Here is a 21,657-nt window from a genome sequence, read left to right on the forward strand (position 1 = left end):
GTGCTACCACAGCCTTGCCATCTAATCCCAATACTGTGTTCATATTACCAAGTCTGATAAGAGTAAGGAAGAAAATCAGCTGAACAACCTTCCATGTCTCCAGCACCATTTTCTTTGATGTACTAGCAATGAAGATCATAATGTTATATAAAGTATGGCAACATCACTTAAAACTGGGGGCAAAACTGGTTCATTGCATACCTCTCATTGTGATTTGACAGTTTTGAAAGCTAAATTCCCTTTTAATTACTACCCAAAATTACAGTTACTATTTTGTTAACTACTTTCCCTAATGTGCTTTGGATGCAGCGCTGCAGCTGAAATCTTCAAAGTCATGCCAGATCAGATTGATAGTAATGTTTAATATATATTAAACATTAATATGTTTAATATTAATCCTTGGACAAGGCTTAAATGATTTCCCCTCCCCCCTAATTTAAAACAAAAATGGAACTTAACTTCACTAAATGTTTTTATTTTATTTTATATGATCTTGTTTAGTTTTCTACAGCTGTAGTTATAGTCTTATAGCTCTATTCTTAGAGCTTTAACTATAAGAAGCAAAGTAAATAGGAGCTGCGTATTGGGATGATAAACTGTATTGCTGATCCAGCTCTAATTGCAAACAGAAATTCAGTCGGACTGAGAGACTGGTCTACAAAATGCAAGACAAAATGGATTTTTTGGTATGTGTTTATACAGGCCCACCACACATCCCCAAGAAAACATCTCACATTTACCTTATGTCTTTCAGATGAAGCCTTGTTATAGTTCCTGACCTTTATACTATATATTTTTTTCTTTTTGCTATAAACTTCATATTTCTACCCTCTGTCTAGATGTAGTTTCAATAAGATGTTACACAGAGATAACTTAATCTGTCAAAACATTAACAGAAAATGTGAGAAATTTTCATTGCAAATGGCAGTGACTTGCACTTAGGAAAGCCCTTTCATTAAGCATCATCCCAATGAGCTTTAAAAAAAATTAGGACATACTTCATTGAACTGCTTGGGATGAACAGTCTCACCTGTTTCTGTTAACTCTGACGGTGTTGTGTAACAGGGAAATAGGCAGTGTGTTCAGAGATGTAATGTTCCATTGATGCATAAACTATATTAAAAAAGTCACGTTGCTATAAATTTAAGATTACATGGTAGTAGATCTGAATTTGTAGGTTATGTGGCTTATATATTCTTATCAAGGAAAACATGCAAACTTTCAAAGTTGTTATTTATTAATCTATTCAAAGATTACTGCTGGAATTACTATGGCTAAGGACAACAGAGTACTGCAATGCTAGAGAGGTGTGATAGTAAGACTAAAAAGTTACTGAATTTCTATTTCAGTCTTAATATAAACTTTTTGTGATAGATAATGTCACAAATAAATATGCCATCTGCAATATCATTTTTCTTGACTTGATCCTTTCCACTGGATGGCTTAGCTTTCCTCTGATGAGCTTGCCTTACTCAACTATGCAACCACTTTGAGGAGACAGACATCTTATCATGCTGCTGGTGTATATAAATGCTGATCCATTACTTTTGAGAGGCAGCTAACATACTATGTCCTAGTAACAACTGAGGTATTGTATCAATATTGTCAGATTAATGTGTTAGATCTCAATGGTATAACAATACTTATGCCTGCACAAACAAACAAATAAATAAATATTCAGAGTAAAACTCTGCAGAACTAAAAGTTCAATTACAAAATTGCTTGAAGACAGAGAAATCACTTTTCTCTCAGTGTATATAACTGCGAATCAGCCATAGAATTAAATTTTGTTAATATTTGTTAAGTATTTAGGACAGCATAAATATATGCATAAATGCAGGTGTAGTATAAAGCTCTAGAAAAAAAAAAAAAAAAAAAAAAATCAGCTGAATGACTGTGTACAGGACAGCACAAGCTGAGGTTATCATAGTTGAAATGAGAAATGTCTTATAGGAAAAACACTTGTACCAGAAGTTCATTGGATAATTTCTGCAAAATGGCCTAGATGCCCTCTGTGAACATAGATTGCATATGCCACTTGCAAAAGAGTAGATGTAGTCTTATGGAAGAAATGAGTGAAAGACGAAAGGATAACTGTGCAGCTTTTAGCAGTGTCTGATACTTGTAGTTGCTTTAAGACCCTCTGCACAGACCTGGCCTGGCTGTTGCGCAAATCCCCAACCTCACCAGAACATAGCTAGCTCAAGAGACAATGCTCTGCATATTCCATTTGACCTCTGTACCTTATAGGCTCTTGTCAGTTATTAAAGAACAAAGAGCCTAACTGCACCAAGGACTATGAAAGTACAAGTCAGATTTACTTTCTTAAGGTTTGATCTACAGAAGTTAATGAAACAAAAAAGAAACAGAAAAAGAACTGCCTTATTATTATTATTATTATTATTATTTAAAAAATATATATTATTTTTCTTGTAGCTTTAAGGTAAACATATTGAAATAAATAGTAGTGGCATTTTGACTTTTAGATTAAATATGACAATTTGGAAAGATCATCGAAAAAGTCTTCGTGATTATATTAGTAGGAAATGCTTTCCATGTTAAAGAAACAATTGAGGAACCTATTATCAGAAAGTCAGTGGGTGATGGATACACTGCCCAAAAAATATTCTTTCAGAAATGCTTGTGCTTTTGATTGACTAAAAGTCAATAAGTTGTGGTAATTGTAGATTAGGTCAGCAAATGTAAACAGGAAGCCATGGAAATGTTTTTTTCTATCTTCAAAGCACGGTTTCTGTTATGCCAAAACATCAGACTCCAGTGGAAGAAGTGATTAGTAGTAAAAATTGTAAAGTGCTATACAACAGTCCTGAAATTGTGGAAGTTATTATGATCTGGTAAACATTTACCCTGTCATAAAGATTGAATGATTTTATAGATGTACATAGAAAACCTATGAAAGGGATTCAGGTAATGTGACTTCGGGTGTAGTGTTTCAGCTCATAACCAAGATTTACTTGTCATCCAGTGGATGGATTGATGGTACTTGGAGGAAGAATGTTTGCTTAGAAATCATAACGGTAAATTCACATAAGGCTACAATATTAAGTTATTATTATTATATTTTTATACAGAAAAAATACATATTTTCTTATCTTCTTAAACTTGGTATCTCTGCTGTGATCCCACTCAAATATGATTTTAATAGTCATTTAGTTGTCCTTTTAAATGTCAACCCTATCTTGTTTTTGACAAATAATACCTCTGATATAGAAAATAAAATTTTAATGATAAGAAATACTCTCGAGTTAATATGACTGTGTAAAACACACTGAACTTGTTGAAATAATAAATGCTTTTATTTTTGGTTGGGTGTATCTGTTTTATCCTGTATCTTTTAATTAATGCTGTTATTACCTCCTTTGACCTGTATACTTCTAAAACTGCTTTGGGGGGAGAAAAGTCATGCAACAAAGATGACTTGGCAGTTTTATAAACCGGTAATTGGAAATCAATATATTTTAAGCTGTGGGAAGAAAATGTAATAAACAATCTAGTCTAGAGGGACAAAGGATTATTTGTTAATAGTATAAAAAGGTCAGTGCTACAGTAATTAAATTAAACTTGCAAGGCATTCTAAGCAATACCTCTGAATTGTAATATCCCTGAAAGAAATAAGGTTCTTGACAATTATATTCTATTGAATCTACCAGAGGTCATGTCCTATAGAAATGAACACACTTAAATTGCGTCTTATTTTAACACTTGATCTTAAATCTCCAATATTTGTTCTTATATTATGCAATTCTGTGTGGTCCCAACCAACTTAGAATTGAACAGTACTCAGCTCTGCACTGAGCCAGGTTGACAGACAGCCCATGTTCCTGTAGTGCACTCTGTCTACCTGCATCTATGAACTCTCGCAACAGCAACATCTATGAAGTCTAACACCAGCTGTTTGATCTTGTGCACATTGGAAGGCAAGTGGTGATCATCCTTTGGGTAGAGCTCATATGCATCAGCAGTTGCATCCAGATGCTGAGGATTTTTTCTACTGGAAATAGACTGGATGTATTGTGCTGTGATAAACTAAAATAATTCAATATGAAATACTGCCTAAGCTTTTGAAATTACTGTGGTCTTTGGATTTGACTGCATTTACTACTGATGTGTTTACTACATGTGAGATAAGAAGTGTGATCACCAGAGCCAATTAATAAACTTCAACATTGATTATTATGAGTGAAATATTTTCTTATTCTTTGTGCATTTAATGTAAAGATGCAGAGTTCTGCAGTATAGCTGTAGTAGTATTTGACTGTAGCTCAACTTCATTTTCTGAAACTTAAAAGAGCACTTCAGAAAACGGATATAATTAACCTTGGGATAAGAACAGTGTAAGATCACTCATTTACTTTTAATTAGTAGTAGTGTCTCCGTTAACTTCATTACCACTAACAACTACTTTTACTGATCACAGTCCTTAAAAACAAAAATAAAATGAGCATGTATTATTTTCCTAGCTAGCCCCCAAAGATGGAAGATTAGAGTTACACATAAAAATATTACGCTTTAAATGTTTTGAGATTTTTTCCTGATGGCAATGAGAGTACTCAGTTATGTTTCTTGGCTATATCATTGGCAGGTATGTTTTCCAGATGTTGAGGATTAACCCTAGTAGGCAGCTATGCACCACAGAGCCAGTCAGTCCCATACAGCCAGATGGGGAAGAGATTCAGAAGGGTAAAAATGAGAAAACTCTTGGGTTGAAATAAAGACAGTTTATTAGGTAAAGCAAAAGCTATGCATGAAAATAAAACAAAACAAAGAATCTTTTCACCACGTCCCATCAGTAGGCAGATATTCAACTTTTTCCAGGAAAAAGGGCTCATCAAGAGCAATGGGTACTTCGAAGACAAATACCATCACTCTGAACGTCCCCTCTCATCCTTCTTTCCCCTCAGCTTTTATTGCTGAATGTTTTTGTATGGCATGGAACATCTCTTTGGTCATTTTGAGTTTCCTGTCCCTGTTGTATCCTCTCACAACTTGCAGCGCTCTCTAAGCCTCCTCACTAGTGGGCAGAGTGAGAGAGAGAGAAGGCTGTGAAGGCACTAGTCCGCAACAATTAAAATATCACTGTGTAATCAACATGGTTTTTTTCATCACAAATCCAAAATACAGCACCATACAATCTGCTATGAAGAAAAGTAACTCTATCCCACTCAAAAACGGGACACAGTGTGCTTCTGAGTTTCTGAGAATTTACCTGATCCAACACCTGGAAAATAACACTAGTATTGTTCTAGCACATCTGGATTTCACTGGTAGGGAAAATATGCTCAGAATAGGTCACATTCACCTTTCCAAGACTGGATTAGAAGAGGTCATCCCGTATTCCACATTAGAAACTTGTCATCTGAGTTTTTGCTTTTGTTGTATTCCTTTACATAATAGGAGTAAAAAATCTTGCCTAACTTTATATAAAGATCAATGGGAAGAAGACAGTGGGAGGAGGAATTTATACATAATAATAATCTGTTGTTGCTATTAAACCTTGAGTTCTCATTTGATTCATTGGTTTCAGTTAAGAAAATGAGATCCCGAACTAGGTGTGTATTACTTGAGACTGTTTCAGTACTTTTTTGTGTGCAATGCAGATTTCAGAGCCTGAATTTCAGGGAAGAAAGCTAACATCAAAGTGTTTGACCATTACAAAGGTAAAAAAGAGGTTGCATGTGAAAGAGCTGTGAGCTTTGGAACACAATGTACAAAAGGATTGTTCTGCTCAGTATGCAGCTGTCTGTAGCTAGGCAATAATGAAGTCCTGAGGATGTTGTACATCCACTGTTTATGAACGCACTAGTCAGGAACTGCAATGTAGAGAAATCTGAGAGAACAGATAATTGATGTGGAATTTTTTTTTTTTTTTTTTTTAAAAAAAAAAAAAAAAAGCAGAAAGGGTCCTAATGGCTGTTGGATAAAGATTGTTTGTTGTTTTTGTTTTGTTCATAGTGCATTTTTTATATGTCTCTTATGATAAAACTTCAGTATTGTTCTCTCATAAAAGAGCTGTCTATATTAAAATTTCATAGTCTTCTGAGGGGTAAGGATGAGGTGCAGAGGGCCTACTAATTGAAAAGACATCAAAATTATTTCAGCTACACATTAAGAAAGATTTAAGTCCATGAGAATGAAGATAAATGAAAATTCAAAACACATTCAGATGTATAATTTTTATTTTATTTTATTTTAAATATGATAGTATATCAATTCTTAAATGTCAAAGTACTATGTAAGCAGTAGAGCCAAGGTAGGTGCTGCTTTGATTCTAGCTCCTGTTAATTTCTCATTTTCTTTTTATAAAGAAAATATTTGGGGGTACAAACACAGGACAATGTGATACAGTGGATTTAACTGTTCCTTCTGTCATTCTTACTGCTGGGACACATGGATAGTGATGGGACTGTATATTTTCCATAGACTGTGTGAGAACACAGGCAAGTCCTGCCTGACCAACCTCATCTCCTTCTATGACTGGGTGACTCGTGTAGTGGATAAGGGAAAGGCTGTTGATGTAGCCTGCCTAGACTTCAGCAAAGCCTTTGACAGTCTCCCACAGTATTCTCCTGGAGAAGCTGGCAGCCCATGGCTTGGACAGGTACACTCTTTGCTGTGTTAAAAACTGGCAGGACAGCTGGGCCCAGAGAGTAATGGTGAATGAAGTGAAATCTAGCTGGTGACTGGTCACCAGCGGTGTTATCCAGGGGTCAGTATTGGGGCCCATCTTCTTTAATATGTTAATTGATGATTTGGATGAGGGAATTGAGTACACTCTCAGTAAGTCTGCAAATGACACCAAGTAGGGGGGAGTGTCTGCAGGAGCGTAGGAATGCCCTGCAGAGGGACCAGGACAGTTTGGATCAATGGGCAGAGACCAATGGGATGAGGTTCAGCCAGTAAAGTGCAGGGTGTTGCACCAGGGCTGAGGCAATCCCAGACAAGAATACAGAGTGGGAGAAGGACTCATTGACAGAAGCTTTGCAGGACTTGGGGGTTCTGGTGGATGAAAAGCTCGACATGAGCCAGCAGTGCACACTTGCAGCCCAGAAGACCAACTGCGTCCTGGGCTGCATCAACAGAGGGGTGTGCAGCAGGTAAAGGGAGAGGATTGTCCCCCTCTATTCTACCCTTGCAAGATCCCACCTGGAGTGTGGCACCCAGGTCTGGGGCCCCAGCACAAGAAGGATGTGGGGCTTTTAGAAAGGGTCCAGAGAAGGGCCAAGAACATGATCAAGGGGCTGGAGCACCTCTCCTACAAAGAAAGGCTGAGAGAGCTGGGGATGTTCAGACTGGAGAAGAGAAGGCTCTGGGGTGACCTCATTGCAGCTTTTCAGTACTTGAAGGGGACTTATATAAAAGATGGAGAGTAATTCTTTGCTTAATCAGATAATAGGACAAGGGGAATGATTTTAAACTAAAAGAGGGTTAAAAAGAAGGTTTAGTTTAAACTAAAATTAGAGGTTGGGAAGAAGGGTTGTGGATGCAGAACACCTCCCTGGAGATGTTCAAGACCAGGTTGCATGAGGCCCTGAGCAACCTTTTCCAATGAGTGGTGTCCCTGCCTAGAGCAGAGGGTTGGAACTAGATGATCTTTTAGGTCCCTTCCAAGAGCCATTCCATGATTCTATGATTCTGTGGCTAAGTGCCAGATCCTACACTCTGGTAGTACAATAGGGTTGTTGTGGTACCCACAGGCTGCAGGGAAACCTCCTCTCCATGCCTGGAGCACCTCTCACCCTCCTTCTGCACTAACGTTGGGTCTGCAGGGCTGCTTCTCACCCCTCTCTCCCAGTTGCTGTTGCCCAGCCGTTCTTTACCTTCCTTAACTCTGCTCTCCCAGAGGCACAGCCATTGTCACTCCCTGGCTCTGCTCTGGCCAGCAGTGGGTCCCTTTTGTGGCCACCAGGAGCTGGCTCTGCTCTGACATGGATTCTGATTACAGAGACCACCCCTATACCCCCTGTGCTATCAAATTCTTGCCATGTAAATCCAATGCACAATGATGTCATGTTTATTGTATGTTTAAAATGAAATAAATAGACAGAAGTGGGTAGTTCTGACAACAGCAACTTCAAGTGTATGAGTCTAGTTTGTAGACAAAATATGTTTTCTGTGGCTTTTTTTTTATTATTTTTTTTTTATTATTATTTTTTTTTTTGGTATGAATGCGTTTCTGAGCTTTTATTACCAGTATTCAGATGGCCTAGAGAGTTGTACCATGGGTATTGTTCGACTGGCATCTACAAGTGTTTTTGCAGAAATAGTGTCATTGCAAAACTTTGAGTAATACATTAAAATATTATGTTTACAATAATAAAGAGATGAAAATGCATTTTTAAATTCGAGATTTCTTTTTCCTGTTCTTGGATGCATGAAATCATATTCATATGAACTAATAATTTGTTTATTTAACCTTATAAAACTTTCTAGAAAATAGGTAATGTGCTGATTCTACTGATCTGCAGTGACAGCTAAAGGAGCAAGATAAAGTATTCTGAGTTATCTTCTTAGCAGATGAATCTACTGCTTCCATTTCAGGAGATCCCAAGATCAGTTTGTATTCTACACTGGAGCAGTTTGGCAAAAACAACCTGAGGGAGAGTTAAATATACATTGACCCTAAAAATGACAAGCAAATATATGTAGGAGAGTGTAAAAATGAATAGCTTTCCTTGATGCTGTAATTAACCCACATGTTGCAGAATTGTCTTGCAGTTACTAAGGCTACTGGATTATGATCCAATTCTTGTTTATGAGTTACTGTAGCTGAAAAGTTATTCTCCTGGACTGCAGGTGTGTATTTTTAGAAGATGGAAAATTAAGAGAATGATTTTGTCAACATTTAGTTTTCTGGGTATTGCATGTGTCCATGATATAACAACCCTGTATGAAAGTCTTTTCTAAGTTAATCAGAGTTGAAATCTACCTTTTCATATCATATCAAGGTGGCATATAGCTGGTTCAATTTCTAGTTTTATTAATTAATTAATTAATTTTTGGTTTATACTTTAAGATGTTATCAAGAGGAAATGGACAAAAGTAGGCAGAAAGCTGTGCTTCCAGTAAAACAGAATGTGAAAAATCCAAATGTCTCAGGATCTATACAGAGTTAAAATTAAACAATGGAATGCCCCAGCTCTTATCTTTTCAGATTATGTTGCAATGTACACAAAATTTTTTGATTAATTCACTTCCATTTTTCTTGGGAAACAAATTCAGTTGTGTTTAGGAAGACCTGACTGCAGGCATGGTTATGCTGTTTCTTCGTTACAACAATCTCCAACATGTAAACATAAGAATAGATCAGCAAATAAAACTTATAATAAAAAACTCATTTTTGAATGGAATGTTTTCTTGATTATTGTACCAGGATCACCAAGTAATGTGATCTACCTAGTTAAACAAGAGTTTTCATAGTAAAAAAATGGAAGATAATTGCAGACATTTTCTAGAAATCTTTGTTATACAATGTATTCAACATATATGATTCACTTCTACCTATATTAGGTTTTATTCCTATTCAAATTTATTGCTTGCTGTTTACTGCTTAAGAAATATGAGCATAATCTAGAAAAGTCAGATGTTCTTATTTTATTGTTATTTCTACCTCTTGTATATCAAATGATACCTTGGAAACATGGTAATTGAAAATATGTTTTAAACCTTTTCTCAGACATTTTTGGAAAGCCTTGGAAATCTCTAAAAGGTGTTACTGGAAGGCAGAAACTGCCTCCTATCACAGTTCCTCAAGAACTGGTGCCATTCTTATATCCCTACATGCTTGTAGATATTTTTATCCCTTATTTGCCTTGCATTTTCTTCCTACTACAGAACTATCGAGGTAGAAGTCACGCGCCCAAGCTCAAACCTCTTATCATGCAAGTATCATACAGAGCTGAAATACTTAGTGTGTGTTATGTTGCATAGAAAGTTAGTCTGACTCAGCATTAATCACTTTGTCAAGTGGTAACACTGAAGATAAAAACACATGTGTACATGTACATTGCTGTTTAAAAGTTAAATTTGGTTAATTTAAATATATTCTAAATAAGAATAACAATTTTTGAAATCTAACTGCCAAGTTGCAGTAGCAATCTGCAGCTAAGAGTAAATAAAAAGCATTGTAAACTGTGTATGAAAGGTGAGGGAAATGTTATAAATGAGTAGTATCATTGATCATGCACAGTCTGTACAGGTGAAAGGAGTGCCAGAGGAAACTCCACATTTTCTAGTCTTTCTTTGTTCCTGACTTTGTGGAGCTTGTTTTATATGTTCTGGAAACATATTCTCTGTCTCATTTGTGATGCTGTAAATTTGGTTCTACAAATTTCTCAAGTTTGGATTCCTGTATCTGTGAGCTATAACTTTACTATTCCATAGTAAAAGACACAAGATATTCCAGCTTTTAATTTTTCTATTTATCAATGCTATGGACAAAACAACTCATTGTTTTAGGTAGTAACATCGGAGAAGACTGGCAAAGTCATGGATTTTGCCATTAGTAAAAATAAAAAGCTATTTAATTTTTAAAACTAAGACTTTTTTTTTCTTTTCTTTTCTTTTTTCATCCCAAACTACAGACCCAATTATTCTCAAACTAATCTCAAGCCTTGTTGACAGTTAGTGAAAGGATAATTACTTTATAAAGCTACAATATGGGTTACACATTGAAACTTTTCTGAAAAGACATCATGGCAGATATAATAGGAGAGTGTCAAATACCGTTATTTAAGTTTTGGCAAATATGTAACAGCTTTCCTTTTTCGAAGGAAGTGCAGATAGTGTGAAATTTACTTTCTAGTGTATCATCATACAGTAATAGAGTCCTCAATACAAATATCTACAATTTTTCAAATAAAATTCCACAAAGATCACTTGAACCTTTATAGACTTAAATCTTTTTTTTTTTTTTTTTAGTTATTAACAAGACACTTGATGTTTTATTAAAAAGCTAGCTATTCTAGCACCCCAGGACTTAACTAGATATATTTGGTTCAATTCAAGTGGGTTAAATTACCTTAAGTTAGAGGTAAAGTCTGATATGTAAGTGTATTTTCTTCCTGGTTCACAATGAAAAGATTAAAACTAATATTAAAAGATGTTTGAAATGCTGGAATATTCCACTTGAAAGTTTGCATCCCAATGGGAAGCTTCATCTCAAGAAAATGAGGGTTTTTAAGCTTTTCAGGTAGGCATCTTGTTGCCCAATGTTCATTGAAAATTACTCCTCTTGAAATAGGCAAAAGCCACCTTTAAGTTACAGCACCTAAAACAGTATTTTCTTTCCCTCAAAATTGTCTAGCTGATTATATTTTCCTGCACGGAGCACCAATTGCCAGCAAGAAAATTCATTTGCCAGCAGACAGTCAGAGAACTATTGACTGAGTTTTTCAGTTACCTTCATTTTTATGGATGAAGCAGCAGTGCAACAAAAATTATCTTCAATTTATGCTTGCAGCATAACATTTCAACATCCTCTGCTTGTGAATGTGGTCAGCAGTGAGGGGGGAATGGAACAGTGGAGCAGGGAAAGTCTAGAATTCTGGCGGTGCTTCAGCACTTACTGAAGCATGTTTGTATTCAAGTAATGGCAAAATATATGACCTGTGAAAGTCATCTTATTCATTGCATGTCAGGGAAAAAAATATTTTTGCCAAACCACTGGCTGAATATAGCTTTCTGTGTAAATTTATCTAAGTTATCCCTTTTCTACTGGAAATTCCCAAAAGTACATATGCCCTGAAGATCTTTAAGGGGTTGGAGCTGGGTGAATAGTAGAGACAAAACAGGGCTATCATTCCAATAAATAAGACAAAATAGCTGTCATGAAAGTTCTTTGGTATTTTGTAAGGCTAGCAATTTCCCTTCTTCTTTCTTTCCCATATATTTAGAATTCCTAGAATATATTGATCAGCTACATTTAATATAACATCAACATAAACACCGACTGTCAGTAAAAGAATGTCTTGAAATTAGCAGCATGCAGTCTCTGAATTACACTTGAACAGGCAAGCTGTGCAAGGAATTGCTTTCTAAAGCACACACTTCTGCCCATAGAGAATAAAAGAATGGAGTAGCCGAGAAATGACAATTCAATAAGACTGCCTTTATTTTTTTTCTCTGGTTGGTCAATAGGACATTAATTATCATAGCTTAACCCAGGTCAATGAACTTAATTTTATTGGAACTACGATCTTTAGATTTAAAATCATGAGGTATTTAGTGCCAACAAATCTTTATTGTACAAACCATAGCTATACTTCTTATACAAAATTACTATGCTGATTAGCTGAGCATAACCAGTCAAGTAATAATTTTGGAGACATTTTCAATTTCTTTGAGTGTTAATTAATTTTAATCAGCCCTTGTTACATCATGTTACCTGAACAAGCTTTACAAATTACTTTTGTCTTACAATCCAGGTCAGATTTAGTTCAACTTTCTTCCAAAAGAGTGTTTATTTCTTCATCTATTTCTATACATTTTAAAAGTCTGCAATTACTGTACTCTTTTTTGTACCTCAAAGTATTCAAAGTCAGTTCAAATACATAAGCCATGTATTAATTTATTTGTTCTCTTTATCACTTTCCCCACTTCACAGAACAATTAGGGCAAGTGTTAAGCATTTTTTTTTTTTTTAGTTGTTTAATTCATTCAGTAAATATAACATTTTATGGTTTTAGATGGTCTTTAACTGTTATATAATAAGGCTGTTGAATAATTCAGTATTAAATATAACAGAACTGCAGAGCTGCTTCCAACAGTAATAAAATGGGGAGTTATTAGTGAAAGATGGTAGATGAGGTGGGTGCTTTGAAAAAACTTGCTTGGAAATTTGGAGCTGGATACAAGGGAATATTGGCACTTATCCTAATTTTCCTACTGGAGAACATGAAGCTCATATAATGTATTCTTGTTTGTTGGTTGGTTGTTTGGTTGGTTGTTTGGTTGGTTTGGTTCCTTTAGCTACAAGAGGACGAAAATAACTTTAAAGAGATAGAATAACTTAAAAGGGTAGTTTGGCTCTTTAAAGGAAATGGGAGAGCATCCAAAGTGAACAAGAATTTCTTTCAGAACAACTTTGTTGAAGTGGTCATAAACTATACTTAAATGTGACAAATGGTGATTCACAATGAGTTGGATCAACAATGGTCTATGTAGTGTCAGAACTGTGACATTCCCCTTTACTTAATGGCACAATTGGTGGATCTGAGCCTACATCTGTTAAATATCGGCTTAATGCTCATCACTGAGCACAGACCTCGGCCTGTAGGATGAAAGTTCCTGGAAAAACAGCGATAGTTTTTTTACAGTGTGTGGGGATGAGGGAGGGAAGGGTTCCTTTGCAGCACAGATTTATTCAAGTCTTTTAACACACACACACACACACACACAAAAAAAAAAAATAAAAATCTGAGAGGGAAGAAAAGTAAACCTAAGTGGAATTATTTTCTTTGTAGTGCTCAAAATCTTTAATTGTCTATGTGTAACCATTGTGTGCAATCTTTTTTATCAGAGTGCTGTACTTCTTTAGGTACAAGCTACTACTGGTGATGTCACTCAAATCATGTTTTTGTCTGCAGGTGTAACATAAATAGAAACTATTTACAGAATGGCTGTGGCTTTCTGCTCCTTCCAGTGAGGACAAATGGCAATCAGTTTTCATGTGTAATAGTCCAAATAGATGTTGCTGATTTGAGAACATTTCTCTGATCTGCCACATCCACATGTGTGGCCTAACTACAATTGCATTTTGTAAAATGTCTTTTGTAAGCCATTGGTACGTGTCGGCAGGAATGCAGGTGGAATAGTCAATTCTAACACTAAAACTGCAGATTTCTTCTGAAAGCATGATTGTTTTCCAAGTCTGAATACTGATGAATTAAGATAGCATGAGGGAGGTAATGTAAAGCTTCTGGTAGCAATATACTCGTGTTCTTGGGAATATTTTATCTTCATAAACTTTGCAAGCCTACTATACTTGCTGTGGCTTAGTGGGAGATGCACGGAGGCAGAGAAGACTCTGCTGTGTCTTACCTTCAAATAGAAGCTTATAGTCATCACTGTTATAAAATGTGGAGAATCTTGTAAAAATCATTTTCTGTCTGTCCAAACAAGGTCAAAGTCATCCTTCCCCTTTTGCTGTCATCCAGTAGCAGCCAATACGGGTACTGGTTGCCCTAGCTGCTTGGTATTAGGTCTGAATGATAGATTAGGACATTTGTGCCTTTCACTGTTTCCAGGATTTTTAAGGAGATTCAGCTATAGCTTTCTGGTGTAAAGAAGAGCCTGCCTGAGGTCAGAGAGGGGTTGGTTAAGCATTGGCTTTTTGACCTTGGCTCCAAAAAATTTGCTTTTTTTTTTTTTTTTTTTTTTTTTTTTTTGTCTTATTTCAGTGAGTATATGAAGAAGTACCTCAAAAAGTCATTTCCGTCTGTTTTTCAGCTCTTTTCTTCAACTTACTGGCAGTCTCACCATATCAAATAAATGAGCCAGAAAGGATATGCTGAAGTTTCATGGTTATTTCCATGTGTTTTCTTTGCTACCTTGGTTTTATCCCACAGTACAGTTTTCCTGTGCTCTTTCTGCAGTTTTGTAATATGACTTTGCCAGTCAGAGCAGAAGAATAGGGTCCTATATAGGATCCCAAAGAACACTGACACTATTGGTTCTGGAATGTGTTCGGTAGCTAAGTGGTAAATACATTGAGTAATATATTGGTGAAGGGAAAATACTTAACTCAGTTGTTTATGAGATATGAAAAGGATGAGTATGTATTTACCCATATTTTATGCTGCTGGCCCTATTTGCAGCTGTCTTCACTGTTCCCACAGATGTCTGACATTGTTCTGGAACTTGCAACTATTTTCAGTTGAGTGAGGCTCAGCTAACAGTTTCTACCAGTTCTGAAACAGACAGGCTAGGTGCAACTCACTACTAAAGTATTAGATTGAGTTTAAAGAAATAGGTTTGCTCTCTCTGCTTCTTAATTCATTTATAATACTCCCGTTGCCCCCCCCCCCCCCCCCGTAAATAAATAAATAAATAAATAAATAAATACAATTCATTCAAAGGAATTCAATAATTCAATTTCATTCAATTTCTTATTGTTCTTAGTGTATACCATTCATCTCAGTGTAAACAGACACAGTGTTGGTACAAAAACTCAACCATAAACAGAATATTTTCATCGGATTAAAATTAACTATATTTAGCCATAGAGCAATAAATAGAAGAACATGCTGAGTGCCTTATGTAGAGTCAGCTGTCACTTAATTTTATTTTTCAACTTAATTTGGTAGAAGTAAGAACAGATGATATATTTTTTATTTATTAAATTATTTATTTATTAAATTGATCTATTTTTCAGAGCTCCTGAAATGCTGGAAATTCAAGATTCAACTATATTGAATAAGTATGTGCACAAATGAACATTTCTACCTGAAACTTTCCCTCATGGAGACAAATTAAATGATAGTTCACTCTGTGCTAAATCCTAATGTACTAAATATTTGAGAAACATAAGGATTCACAGATGTTAGAGGAATAAAGAAAGAAAATAACAGACTGCATGTAAAATGGTTCTAGACCTGCTAGCACAATGTTCAATAGACAGTACAAACATTTCAGTATATGTTCTGGGGAAAAACATTTCTCAAAGGGCTAAATTACTTCTGGAGAATGCCATGGAGTCTAGATCCCAAGAAGGAAGAGTACTCTTTTGAGGAAGATGGATTCATTCCTCTTTGTTTTCTGTTTTGTGGATCTAATTTCCTGAAAACCTGTCTGCCTATGTGTAGGCATCCTTAGTGCTAGTGTTCCTGAGTGGAGTTTTATAATGCTGTGATTTATTTTCAATGAGACTTTGAAAAATCCTTTGAAATCTGTCTTTGGACATCTGTGGATGAAATGACAGCAAAGTGAGATTTCTTCTTTTGTCCCACAGCTTACAGTCACAGAGACTATTTGTTTGCTTTCCTGGCAGTCGCTCCATATGAAACTGGAGATGGTCTTTCATTTTCTTTATTCATTCACCATCTCTTCCCAAAATTTGCATAGACAATGCTTTGCCTGCAGACAGCAGGATATATATGTATCTTGCACGTGATTCCATTGGCTTGTAGTGGAACGATATTCTACAGTTGAGGCACAAATATAATCCAAAAACTGTGGGAGTAAGGATGAACTTTATATGAAGTATACAGGTACAAGACTGTAAACTTGTGTGCAGGATTTTCATAGGTCTTCTCATTTGCTCTTTCCTTGCATAATTTTTAAATGCTTTTAGAATTTATTTGGACAGTCTATTCTTTGCCCATAATTCAACCAAATTTTAAACAAGATATGCAATATTAAATACTGCACTAGAAAGATAGCTCTCTAAAAATGTTAACTTTTAAGAATAAAGATCATGATTACTCAGTTTTTCCTATCCTGCCTGCTTACTCTGTAAACCATTTTGATTTAAAACAACAAATTTTGTTTGTGCCTTCTTTTGTGACGTCTCTTTAGCGTGTACTGCTGACCTGGAAACTTCCAAATGACCTGAAAATTTTTTCAATCTTTTGACATCAGTTAACCAGTCATATTACCAGTCATATTACCATCATATTACCAGTCAATATTACTCATTATTATTATTATTATTATTATTATTATTATTATTATTATTATTTTCAAAGAGTATAAGTATGCTCAATTTTAAACCACAATGACCTTAGAAATTTGGTAAATTCAGCAACATGTACTTAATTCTTGGAAACAACCATTTGAAAAGAAAAAACAGAAAGTATTGAGTGTTCTAATTAACATCAAAGTGATTGCAGAATTTGCACCAAATATGGAAGAACACTGCTAATCTATACCATGCACCATTGTTTTTGGAAAGGTTTTAGTAATGAACAGTAATTGTTAACTCAAGAGCTTGAATTTAAAACATGTTTGTTAAGCTTCCATTACTGGTGATGGTGAAGAAATGATATATTGCAGGAAACTCTGCAGAGTTCAGGGAAAATGTTTTCCACAGGTGTCATTTTCTTTTTGTCAAATGTAATTGGCTCTTAGTGGATTCTATTTCCTTTTTTTTTTTTTTTTTTTTTTTTTTTTTTAATAGGGTTTTCTTCTATTTGTGAGCAGTACTGTATCATTGCAGTATCTTCTGTGATAGGATTTAAAAATCTAGTGTAAGTACCTGAAATTTTCTTCAACAGAATCAGTAAACCTTCAGTTTATACTATGTTTTTTACAGATGTATTCACATAGGTTTAACAGAAAAGTGGTTAGGAGTTTTTTAACAAAGCCTGAATGAAATTAGAGATATCAAAACAAAGTTGCATGGTATATTTTAAGGTTTGCCACTTATTTTTTGCTCTACGCATTTTGTTGGTTGTGTTCCTATGCTTTACATTGCTCATTTCTAAGTCAATCAAATGCCTGTCAAGCATGATGCGGTCCTAAAGTCTACGGTAACAATCACTTACTCATTAAAAGGTACCATACACACATGGAAAATATTAATTTTCTTTGTAAATATACTGTAATAGAGGAGGAGGTGTTAGAAGAAATAGATAATTCATTTCCATTGTTAAGTAGTGAAGCTGATAAACAGATTTAAAATTTTATTCTTAGTGGACAAATTGTTAATGTGGCAAAATCATCCTGTATCATCTGATAATACAAAGTGCATTTTAGAGACCTTAGTCATCTGAGGAAAGGTTGTTACTAAGCCAATAAGGAAAGAAACTTAAGCAAATGACTACACCATTACAGCATCAGTCACATGGAGTGATATTCAGTAACAGATACTGATTGGCTGCAGTAGTTTTGCTACACAGTTTGGTAGGTTTCCACACAGAGAGAAAGCATACATTGACATTTTTTTCAGTTCACTGGGAAGCTGTGAGTTACCCAGCAAGAAATGTGTCATTTGCAGTCAATAAGTGTTGTACTTAGCACTGATTTGAATACAATGTCATAATATTAAAGTTCTGAGGATTTTCAAACCTATTACAGTTTTTTCTGAAACATTTAATAAACTAAAATGGAGAGAAGAAGCAATTCTTTGTAATTGAAAACAAATAGTTAATGTATTCATTTGGATGAGTCAGAAGCCTATTTTTTTTTTGTCTAAGAATAACTGTCTAATATTAGTATCTAAGTCTCCACATACGTACATAGGTAAATTTATATTAATGGATTACTGATTAATTAAAGCTCCTGTGATTTCATTAAGTCTGTCTGGTTTTATAGTCAACATTTGACAAATAGTGTTTACTCATTTATCTGTCATCAGAAGATTCTTCTTTCTTTCAAAGAAATCAGACGTGATAAATTTACATATTTAGTAGTATTGTAGTTTTACTGAATATGGCAAAATCTCTGTTTCAAAAGATTTTATTTCTCTGGAAAAGTTTTTTTTTTTTTTTCTTTTTTCTTTTTTCCCAATCAAGAAGCATATTATAAAGTAAGTTTGTTAGAAGAAGAGTCTTGCAAGTCTTGTTAGAAGAAAAGTCTTGAAACTTAATGAAGATGCAAGATATGTAATATACATTTTAAGGTCTACAGAAATAACTTATCTTGAGCCATAATTTTCTTGTTCAAGGAATGATTATTCTTGTGTAAGGAAGACCTGTGTTTTTGTGTTCTCCTAAGCTTTTTACAATTTGGTTCAAATCTCTAGCTAGCATAAAAAATGAGGTAGGACACAGCATCTTTGGCTCCTTTTTAATCTTTGTCCTTAAGTATGTAACATGTTATACATGCGAACACAGCTAAAAGTACAGTGGTATCTATTCCATGGCATAAATATGACCAAATCCTTTGAAAACCTTGAATATGCCTGTAGAAAGAGGGTATGTTACACATTAAGAAATATGCAGGTTCCCAGTTTCTTTTCCCTTCCCCTCATTCACAGATTTCCATTGATTCAATTCCATTGATTGCTATTTAGAGTGAGGTATAGATTGCTATTTGTGAAGCATGGCTGTGTGTGCTAGAGGGCGTATTCATGAGCAATGCTGAATCTTTGGAGCAGATATAATTCTCAAGCAGACACCTTCACTTAAAACCCAGTGAAATTAGCTGGAAATCTGTCCAAGTGCTACTCTAAATCCTCTGTTAACATAGCAGGCCATCTCAGGCTAGCTGATTATAATGCCTCTCAGAGGGAAGGCAATGAGGAGTTACCACAGTCCTATCCATACAAAAAGCATTTTTCAGTAAAATTCTGAGGGCAGGTGACTTCTTTCCATTGTGGGTACTCAGGTCACTGTGATGAAGCCTGTATTGTTGTACAGTTACAGCAGAATGAGAGAAAATTAAAGCAACAGCTACCAGTCAGGATAATGAAATGTTACTCTGTTTAAAATGAAAAAGCTGTATATTTTTAAAAAATTATTATTATTAGTTGGTAATGTAATATCACTTTTTTTCAAACGAACTTGAAAATTCATATAAAAATTTTGAGTTTATGATGCAAATTTTAATTATTTATGTATAGTCTTCTATTATGAGAGTTCGTGTATGTTTTTTTTAATTAACTTATATTACTCTTATTAATCACCACATACATGAAGTTTTAAAATGAAATATTAGCCTATGGACCAATGGACAAATATTTCCCTTTCAAAGTAGAAGGAAATTCTTTCCTATGAGGGTGGTGAGGCAATGGGACAGGTTGCCCAGAGAAGCAGTGGATGCACCATTCCTCGAAGTGTTCAAGGCCAGGTTGGATGGGGTTTTGATCCACCTGTTCTAGTGGGAGGTTTTCCTGTGCATGTAAAGGGGGATTGGAACTGGGTGGTCTTTAAGGTCCGTTCCAACCCAAACCATAATATGATTCTAAAAAATTAAACTACAACTGCAAAACCATATAAGACATCAAATGTGTAACTTGTTTAACACTTAGAAAAGCTCACAGGCATATTAAAATTAACTAGTACCTGTATTTATTCAGCTAGCTGGAACACTTGTATTATGAAATGTATTGACAAACTTTAGTGAGTTTAAGAAAAGACACAACCCGTGGTAGAGTTGTGATTGTGGAAGGAAAACAGCACAGACTGCTCTCCTTATGGCAAGTAGATTAAATCTGTTAAAGTTTTAAAAATGCAATAATACATACTTTTTCATCGGGCAATTTTAATTGAGGAGAGCTGAGCCAAAAATGAAATATGTGGTGGAAAGAAGACAAGATGTTTTCTCCTGAGAAATACTACTATGTTACAACATGCTTCTATTCAGTAAGTTTTCTAGTGCAAATACATGTTCTGTGACTTCTGAATTAAATCTTCTCATGTATGCTACTTGTCAACATAACTGGAATAAGTATTAGGATTTTACAGTGTAAAGGATTTTGTTTGCTTAAATTTATAATAATTGTGCATAATTGGAAGTTTATCTAAAAGTTTTTGCTTTTCTTTTCTCTCAGGAAATGCATTCCAATAGGAACCTCTAATGATAAACTTGGAACAGTTAACGGGACATCATGATATACTTAATTCCAAATGATTTAAAGTTATAAAGAAATCCCTTTTTGGGGTGTTATAACTTTCTCCCCCCCCTCCCCCCCCCCCTTTTTTTTTCTTTTTTTCTTTTTTCTTTTTTCTTTTTATTTTTGATATGTGTATTTGAAATACGTTCCATCTTTAGAAAGGTAAGTATACTTTATTTAAAGAAACACTCAAGCAATGCATGGTCTGATTGTGAAAGTCTTTCTAAGTTTATAAATATTTTAATATGCTTTGAAGACTATTAAATGTGATCAGTGATGGAGCAAGTGAAATTAATTTGGTAAGTGGGAGAGTTCATTATTTATATATATTTATAAATATCTTTTTGAGAATCCCCCTCACATTTTATGATTTTTAATAAGAGCCATTCTATGATTTCAATAAGAGGATTCATTGACAAGCTCCACAAAGTATTTAGAGAGACAAGCCAATTTTAACAACAATGAAAATCAAAGCTGTTTAGGATTTTACAGGTTGGAACTAGCATCCATAAAACATCATTGACCCAACATAAGCTTTAAGAAATAGTGCTGCCTGTAAAATGAGATTCAAGGAATGTCATCCACAGTGAATTCGCAAAACAAGTTGAAGGTGTATGTCCCCAAATTATTATATGGTATAATCCATTGTAGAGCCAATTTCTTTGCTCTGATTCATCCTCCAAAAAGTCACACTTATGTGGGCTGAGAAACAACCAGCATTTCTTCGTCAAATCTTTCTCTTTTAGGAATGTAAATCACTTAATATACTTTGCCAGCAGACACAACTTGCTCTGTTTCATCTGAGGTGAGTAATATTCCTATACATCTGAAGCCATGTTCATTTTGTACATGGTAATAAACCCTCTTTAGACATGTAAGTACAGATTTCTAAGTTGCTGTAAGCTCTGGTTTTATTCTAAAGTTTTTGCTTTCATATGGCTTCCATTCTGCTCAGAAGGCAAATGAGTGAGTTTTTTGCTGCCTGTAAAAGTACACAAAGATGTTCCTAGTGTCCATTTCTTCAATCTGAACAGTAATCTCTCTTTCTGTATACACATGGGAGAGCTCAGATAAAGATGCTACTATAGATTAATACAAAGATTAATATATATTTCTCTTCTGTACTCTTCCCATGATGCACTCTG

This window comes from Oxyura jamaicensis, chromosome Z (genome assembly GCF_011077185.1).
Source record: "Oxyura jamaicensis isolate SHBP4307 breed ruddy duck chromosome Z, BPBGC_Ojam_1.0, whole genome shotgun sequence".
Lineage (NCBI taxonomy): Eukaryota > Metazoa > Chordata > Aves > Anseriformes > Anatidae > Oxyura > Oxyura jamaicensis.